The sequence below is a fragment of the Poecilia reticulata genome, chromosome 8, assembly GCF_904066995.2.
Source record: "Poecilia reticulata chromosome 8, P_reticulata-male-v2, whole genome shotgun sequence".
NCBI classification, from domain to species: domain Eukaryota; kingdom Metazoa; phylum Chordata; class Actinopteri; order Cyprinodontiformes; family Poeciliidae; genus Poecilia; species Poecilia reticulata.
In genome coordinates, this window is record NC_088837.1 from 11,922,596 (window position 1) to 11,931,087 (window position 8,492).

General features: G+C 38.5%; 2 long non-coding RNA genes across 2 annotated transcripts; both read left to right on the forward strand.

The window, feature by feature from the left end:
* Positions 1–3,160: 3,160 nt before the first annotated feature.
* Positions 3,161–6,935, forward strand: LOC145552523 (uncharacterized). Its single transcript, XR_014088596.1, has 5 exons — positions 3,161–3,419; positions 6,290–6,347; positions 6,466–6,512; positions 6,600–6,718; positions 6,851–6,935. It is a non-coding gene; the product is annotated as an uncharacterized LOC145552523 (long non-coding RNA).
* A 16-nt stretch (positions 6,936–6,951) lies between these two features.
* On the forward strand, positions 6,952–8,236 carry LOC145552524 (uncharacterized). The gene is made up of 3 exons (XR_014088597.1): positions 6,952–7,360; positions 7,551–7,712; positions 7,809–8,236. It is a non-coding gene; the product is annotated as an uncharacterized LOC145552524 (long non-coding RNA).
* Positions 8,237–8,492: the final 256 nt, after the last annotated feature.

Genomic DNA, 8,492 nt, shown 5'->3' on the forward strand with positions numbered 1-8,492 from the left:
GGTGACCCTACCAGGGGCATAAACCCCAGACAGCATAGCTCCTGGGATCACTGGGACACTCAAACCCCTCCACCACGATAAGGTGGCAGCCCATGGAGAGGACCTAACTACCTAACTACTAAAGAACCATTTTACAACCAACTAACTACTAAAGAGCCATTTTACAACCAACTAACTACTAAAGAAGCCATTTTACAACCAACTAACTACTAAACAAGCCATTTTACATCCAACTAACTACTAAACAAGCAAGTTTAAAATGACCCAAGTACTAAAACTTTTAAAAAGACCTACAGTGGATATAAAAAGTCTACACACCAAATATAAAATAAAAAAACGTACAATACTTTATTGCAGCACCTTTGGCTTTTATTACAGCACTCTGTCTTTTTGAGTAAGAACCTTGATAGGTTCTATCTGGACTACAGTATGTCCAGATAGAACAAATGTGTGGTACATTTTGATGTCGGGATATTTGCTCACTCTTCTTTGTAAAACTGCTCCAAATCTGATAGATTGCGTGGGCATCTCCTGTGCACAGCCCTCTTCAGATCACCCCATAGGTGTTTGATGGGATTCAGGTCTGGACTCTGGCTGGGCCATTCCACAGCCTTAATCTTATTCCGGTGAAGCCATTCTTTTTTGATTTAGACGTGTCTTTTAGGTCGTTGTCCTGCTTAAAGATGAAGTTCTAGCAGAAGGCCAAAGGCTTTGTGCCAACACTGACTGATATTTGGAACTGTTCATAATTCCGTCCACCCTGAATAAGGTGGTTTAAATTTAATTCCTGTAAAGCACTTTGAATTGCCTTGTTGCTGAAAATGTGCTATACATAAACTTACCTTACCTTACCTTACCTTGCCTTACCTTACCTTAAGGCTCCGGTTCCAGCTGAAGCAAAACAGCCCCAAAGCATGATGCTACCACCACCATGCTTAACTGTAGGTATGGGGTTCTTTTGGTGAGGGGCAGTGTTTTTTTTGCCCCAAATATACCTTTTGGAATTGTGTCCAAAACGTTCAACCTTGGTTTCATCAGGCCATAACACATTTTTCCACATGTGTTTGGGAGATTTCAGATGTCTTCGCAAAATTTAGCCGGGCTTTGAAGATTTTTTTTTAGATATAAGGCTTCTGTCTTGCCACCCTACCCCATAGCCCAGACATATGAAGAAGACAGAGATTGTTGTCACGTACTGTAGTCCAGCCAGTACTTGCCAGAAATTCTTGCAGCTCCTTCAGTGTTGCTGTCGGTCTCTCTTCAGCCTCCCTCACCAGTTTTCTTCTTGTCTTATCAATTTTGGACGGACGTCCTGTTCTTGGTAATGTCACGATTGTGCCATGTTTTCTCCACTTGATGATGACAATCTTCACATTGTTCCATGGCAATACTTAATGAATTGGAAATTCTTCTGTAGCCTTCACCTGACTGATATCTTTGAATAACGAGATCCATTGATCCTGTGGCAGCTCTTTGCAGGTTGATATAAAAGTCTGTGTGTAGTTTTTATATCCACTGTAAACTACTAGCAAACAATTAAAACCTAACTACTAAGCAATTAAAAAACCTAACTAACTAAGCAATTTAAAAACATCTAACTACTAAGCAAACAACTATAAAAACACCTAACTACTAAGCAAACAACTATAAAAACAACTAACTACTAAGCAACAACTATAAAAAAACCTAACTACTAAGCAAACAACTATAAAAACAACTAACTTAAGCAAACAATATAAAAACACCTAACTACTAAGCAAACAATATAAAAACAACTAACTCCTAAGCAAACAAGTATAAAAAACACCTAACTCCTACGCAATTTAAAAAGACCTAACTAACTCCTAAGCAAACAATTGTAAAATGGCCTAACTAACAACTACGAAAAAAAATTAAAATGACTCAACTGGACAAATGAACGGTTCCACAGGTGTGATCTCATCAAACCTGGGCTCTGGCTCGAAATCCTCTTTCTGAAGAGGATAAACGAAGGCCTCCCTGGGTATGATGTTATACCTTGGCTCCAGTTCAAATTCCTGAGAGTCTATGGCTGACGGGATCTCAGGATAATTTTCTAGATCTATGACGTCTGACACATTATCTGAAGGAACGTAGGCCTCCTCAGGAACCAAGGTTGCCGTAGTTCTGTTGGCCACGGTGTGAGAGGTCTCTGGGATTTCCAGTAGGTTCACTGGAGCAACCCTAGATGAATGTTTCCGAGTGAACTTGGTGAAAAAACCCTGGATCCTCCCTTTCAGACGTTTGAGCATAGATGTTGGCTCAACTGGGCGGACCACGACTTTCTTCGGTTCCTTACTAGATGCATGCAGTCTGACAAAAAGATCCTTAATCATCACTTTGATCTCGTCAACCATATCGCTGATCAGCTGATCAGCGTGATTTCTGTCGTCAGAGTCAGAGTCTACGTTGGAATTGACTCTATCCACCACATATTTGACAATAAGATGGTTTAAATTGTCAGTGTGCTCTGTTCGGACTTCTCCTTTAACCTTGATGACCTTGGCGAAGGCCTCAGGCACCTTGTTGCCAACGATGGATTTTATGGCTTCAGCGGTGCGGCAGTCCTTTGGAAGACTATTTTGAGCGTTGGATGTAAAAAGCTCTAGGATGTCTTCTAAAATCCTCATCAGAACGCAGGTGGTGGTGCGAGCGGGATCTCCAGTTGCCAAACGCATCCACTCCATCCAGGTTAAGTTCAAGAAAAGTGGATGAACTATAAACCTTAGGATATTGACAGTGACGATTTGGGTCAATCCGCTATCCATAATAACTGTAGACTCAATTAATTAGAGGAAAAGCTTAAGTTTTCTGCTTTAACGCAAGATGAACTGTAACTTATCCAGGCTCTGCGACAAAGGACTGCAAAGTGAGGGTTTGAGAAGAAAAAAGTGCAGATAAACCCTGACGTCTATGACGTCCATTCACACGTCATAGGCACCAAACCCGTCGAATTCTATGTTCTCACGTAATAAGTCACGTTTCCTAAACTTGTGTTAAAAGCTGTGCCCGAATTCAGGGTCTTCATCCGGGTCCTTCGCAGACCGCGAATATCGAGGACCGGAAAAGAGAAGCTGTTAAATTATACAGTTCTAGCCTTGGCAAAAACGACCTATGCGCTCCTTTAAAGCTGGTTAAAAAAAAAAAAACAGACATGTGGTAGCTTAATATTTCTTTTATTCAGATTGTTTTGCTGTAAAAATGCTCACAGGACGCTGCACGGTCGGCTGCAGAAACGGATAAGGTTGAAAACCGAATTTGTAATTTTATTGCGTAACCTTCAACGAGGAGCAAAGGATAGCAGCTGTCAAGCATAACGACTGGCAGCCATCGGTGTAACCAGGGATTTGTAGTGAACAGTTTTTATCAAGACAGAAGACTAACGTTCATATACTTTATAAGTAAGTATGATTAGAAACATATTGCTTTACGGAAAAACTATATCCGGATAGCCATAAGGATAATGCTGCACCGTCATGTAGCCTAGCATGTATGGAAAAAACTGGTTAGCATCTCGTCTTTTGTACGTTTTGTTGGAGTTCGTTCATTTTGTTTCTATGCTCCACCAGTTTCAGGACCCAACCAGAACCCCTGAGTGTAAATTACCTTGAGAAATAATGAGATTTGCTTGTATAAAAGCAGGCTTTAATGCAGAAAAATGATCAAATGTTACAAGCCACACATGTCATATAAATGGATCAGATACAGAGTTACATTCACCGTCCAGCATATGTATGTGTATCCTAGCTATATGGCATACCGCTCCGTCTGGCTGTCACGTTTAACCTAACTTTTTTTTTCTCCTCCCCTTTTAGTCCCCACTTTGCTGCAAATAAAAATAATAAAATAAAATCACAAAAAATATAGTAGAAATAAAACAAAGTTAAAAACAACAAAAATTAGGCCGCGGCCAGAGTTAGTTTTGTTTGATTTTTCAGGTTTGAAGGAGGACATCTAGTGTAGAGCTATTTTCCCTTTTGGTTAAATCTTAGAATTTAAATTGTTTACTTTATTCTTATTGTTTATTTCCTAGTTGATTTATTATTAGAATTTTTGTTTAATTTGCTGTTTAGAATAAGTTCTTTGATTAGGAATTCACTTAATTAGTTAATTAATTTCAGGTTGGGATGTGGGTATTTCACGATATAAATAGGTGGGTCTTAGGTAGCATATTATGCACGTGGGTGGTCATAAGGTTTTTTACCAGCCTACAAAATAAGCCAATAAGTCATATCGGTTTCTATTGTCAGTCAGAGAGCAGGTGCAGGAATAGGAGCAGAAGCCTGTAACCTTTTGCCTGATCTGCAACTAAAACCAAAGAACTATATTTTGACCTTTGATCCTTTTTTGCTGCGTAAACCAGAATCCACGGTGCATCAGGTGACTATTTGAGTTTTATTCACCATTTCTTTAGATCACCTTCGATTTTTGAGTTTTTGATTTTTGAATTTAAGTTTAGAGACAAATGGTCACTACATCTAGCCTCTGAGTCTGTAATAAGATGGTCAAGGACCCCGAGTGTTATAGAATGTGCTGGCTCCAAACGTGGACGTCTCAGAGAACGTTATTCCCCCTCCTTTGCTCCAGGAAGGAGAAGACGGTTTCCTTAGGTCAGGTTCCTGCCGGCTTGTCTGCCCAAGGGGAGATGGTCTCCCTCAGGATGATACAGATGTCGCTTGGTCTCAGTCCCCCTCCCCTCCATGGTTGATTTTAACCAGATGTTGGTCACCTCAAACCAGATTCCGCTGGAACCTGTTTGAGAAAAAATATCCCAACTTCAGAAGATGTGCTTTAACCTAACAGAGCTCTGTGGTTCCTCCTATCAGTATGAGAGTCAGGGTGAGGAGGCGCCATGTTAGGAAGAGAAGTGGAAGCTGTAGGATCTTCAGAACAAACTGGTTATGATGCTAGGCTACTGATTATCCCTCTGTCTGGACACAGGGTCAATAGAACCAGTTTAAAAGATAAAATGAATGGTTATATGCCAGACATGGAAAACTGGGATGCACTCCATGCCATGATGTTCAGAATTTGGGTCTCATGGCATCTCAAGGTGTCAACATTGCAGCCAGTGTGCTGAGGGAAATTGTTGCAATTCAAGAGCTACCAGCTTTTATATATATATATATATATATATATATATATATATATGTTGAGTTCTGGCCCTCAGTGACCCTTTCCATTCATTTATCAGTCTCGGCACAAACTCTTGCAGTAACTGAGGTCATGGGGTCCTCAAAAGTTCTGGCCCCCCAATAATGCCTGATTTTTATTTTTTTTTTTATTACATTCTTTTCATGTCTGACGGTGTTGAGAAATTTCAACGGAGTTGGAAAATATCTAAAAATTATTTTTAATTCAATTTATTGATACTTTTATAATTATTTATATACTTAATTGTCATAATGTATAATTTTTGTATTTCTTTAATTGTTTTAAACTATTATAATGTATTGAGTTCTGCTCCTGGACAAGGGATTTTACAAGCATCATCCACCGACTACAATGTTTGAAATAAAAAAATATTCAGCAACCACCAGGAAAACATACATTGTTGTGCTCACATGACCCAGGTTAGTTTAGTCAGATATTTGAAAAAAATATATTTTGTGTATATTTTATTCAGATTTTGTGCTTTATCCATAGGACCTGTTTTGTCCCTATTCTCAAGAATCACTGGTTTTTGATTTTGATTATTTTTAATGAATGCATTAACTTTCTGTTTGCGCAACAGTATCAACTTATGCTTAACGTAAGTTTATTTGTTTGGATATCGCGGTACAACTGTTCAGTACAGAGATGCTCAAGTCCAGTCCCTGAGAGCTGCTATCCTGCAACTTTCAGATGCTTCCCTGCTCCAGTTAACACACCTGAATCAAATGAAAAGCTGGTTAGCAGGTCTGTTCAGAGCTGATCCTGGTCTGTTGGAGTAAAGATACATCGAAAAGTTGCAGGACTTCTCGAGGACTTGACGTGAGCACCCTCGGTTTATTATTTTGTTAGCAGCTAAAGCTAGCCAAGCAGGTGTAGCACGGGGTGTCGGCTGGTTAAACGAATATTAAAACTGTCAGAAAGGCCGTTTGAGTTAACATTATTTAGCTGCGGAGTCGTTTTCTTGAAGTTTTCGGCTATTGATGGCATAATGGGGAGAGTGGCTGTGCTGAACCGGTGGTTTGATCTATGCGAGCAAAGCTAAGCCAAAATGTTTTTGTCTCTATAAATAATAATTATAATAAATAATGACATTGGCTGACTATTTTTTCTTCATTAGTACTTCATGTTGGTGACTGAAGCCTGTTATGATGACTTCAGCACATTTCTTCTGACAGGTTGGCAGAAGAAATGCTGCCCAGAATGCTTCTATAAGCTGACTAATTTCTATAATGCCTAATGTCTGAGTTGTGTTCATGGTAATTATTTCTGACATTTTTATGCTTTATGTTGTAGGTGGTAAAAATGCTCTCCAGGGTAAACCGGGTGGACAAAGTATTTTGGTGGGTCTGGTTAGTTTTGCTCACTTCTCTTTAAAATCTGTATTTATTATCCTAATGTTTCTGCTATTTATCCTGTTGTTCCTCCAGGCTGGGAAAACCAGGCATTCTTCTGTTGGTTCATGTGCTTCGTCCTACATCCAAAGGCCACAAGAAGAATCCAAAACAGCTCATGTCAAACTGTGGACTATGTTTTCAGATATGTGCAGGTATGTGGTTATTCTAATGATTCTGCTTTGTAGAAGCACTTTCTCATTGTCTTTGTTTGCTATCTGAATGTAGCTGTGCTACTAAATATATTTAATAATTTTTATTATTGTCTTCTTATCATTATGTCAAAGATGCAAGCCAACGTTGAAACCTTCCTCATTGCCGTGCAACCAGGACAGCCCTTCCTCCTGCATATTGGTGAAAACAAGAGCAGCACAAACACACTTCACAAGATCATCCAAGGTAGCTTTTGATGAACTTTGAAAGCACACTTCACCTTCAGTACAAATTCCTCTACAACCTCTGTACATTAATCCAGCCTACAGTTTTCAGCATTGATGTGACTTGCACGACAATTGAGGAGTTTAAGATCCTTGCTTTTACTTTACCTGATAGAGTGGACACTATTTATTATGATGATCATTTAAATGCATACTGTATCAATAAGAGGGTTTGTTTTATGTTCTTCCAATTAAGGGCTTGGTTTATTACAGTCCCTGTGGCAAGCAGTTTTGTGCATGGTCAGCATTGAAGGCCATATTGTCTTTGAGAGGGTCCAGCCAACATTCCAGACAGGACAGTGTTGTCCATCTTCATCTTCAGCCTCCAATGAGGCAGCCAAGACTTTGGCTCATTCAACGGTAAAACCATTCCTGTATTTCTTTTTACAATGACATGGTTTTAAAGCAAGTTATGATTGACATTTGACAAAGGTGGGATATTTTCTCTTTACGTAATTAAAAACAGCTTTATTTATATATTGTACCAGCTGTATTCAGAATGCCACACTATATTTTCAGGATTTTTCCCACTTTTGATTTTGTTTTTTAGTCCCTCCATTGGGATTGACCCAGAAAGGGGCACAAAAGCCGGTCATGGGAAGATGGTATCCAAAAACACAGGAAAGACCATTCAAAAGAAAAAGTGACAGTCAATGTTCAGGTTTCCACCTTCATCAAAAACCTGATGGACTTTGAGTGGCATCTCATTCAGGTTAGTTGTTGTCTTTTTCTTTTCTTTGAAATATTTCTGTTTCCATATTATTTAGAATCTAAATTATATTGTCTTTTCTTTTTCCATGTTGGACAGTGCCTTCATCTGCATCTAATAAAGTAAGTGCCACTTGGACTCTTGAGAACCATTAATAGTTCACATTTTAATACCCTGTAAATTCTAGAATTCCACATTATTTCAGCCATGTTGAATTTTAGATTTTGGAAGTAATTTTTCTTTCATTTGTTTAGTGATAAAGAAACATCCATGCTTTGGTTAAGAACTGTGTTATGTTCATAAGATTGTAGAAATTAATGAGTTAAACCCAGTTTATGTCGCTGCAAACTGAAAGTCTTCAATTTTTAATCCAGTGTTGGTGAAACTATATATTGACTTTGAAGGTCTATTTTTTTTTACCAGTTCTCAGAGGAATGGTTATGTGTTATTTATTTTGAATGTTTGAATATACTGGAAATATGTGGTTTGAGTGGTGCCTTTAAATAAAAATTCTGTTCTGACTGTTATCACATCCTCTTCTGTTATGTGAAGTTCTGATTATGCATTTTAGAACCGCACCAATTGTAGCACTTCTAAGAAGCTTACACTGGGTTAGGTATTAATGTTCTATCGTAAAACTAAGACTGTACTGTACTAATATGTTTTTAGACTTTAATCAGTCAAACCGATTTGCTCAGGAATGTATTAAATATTTGAGTGAACCAAAATATTACAACTAGATGTGATTATATTAACTGTCAAAAGCCTAAATGAGTCAGGTGT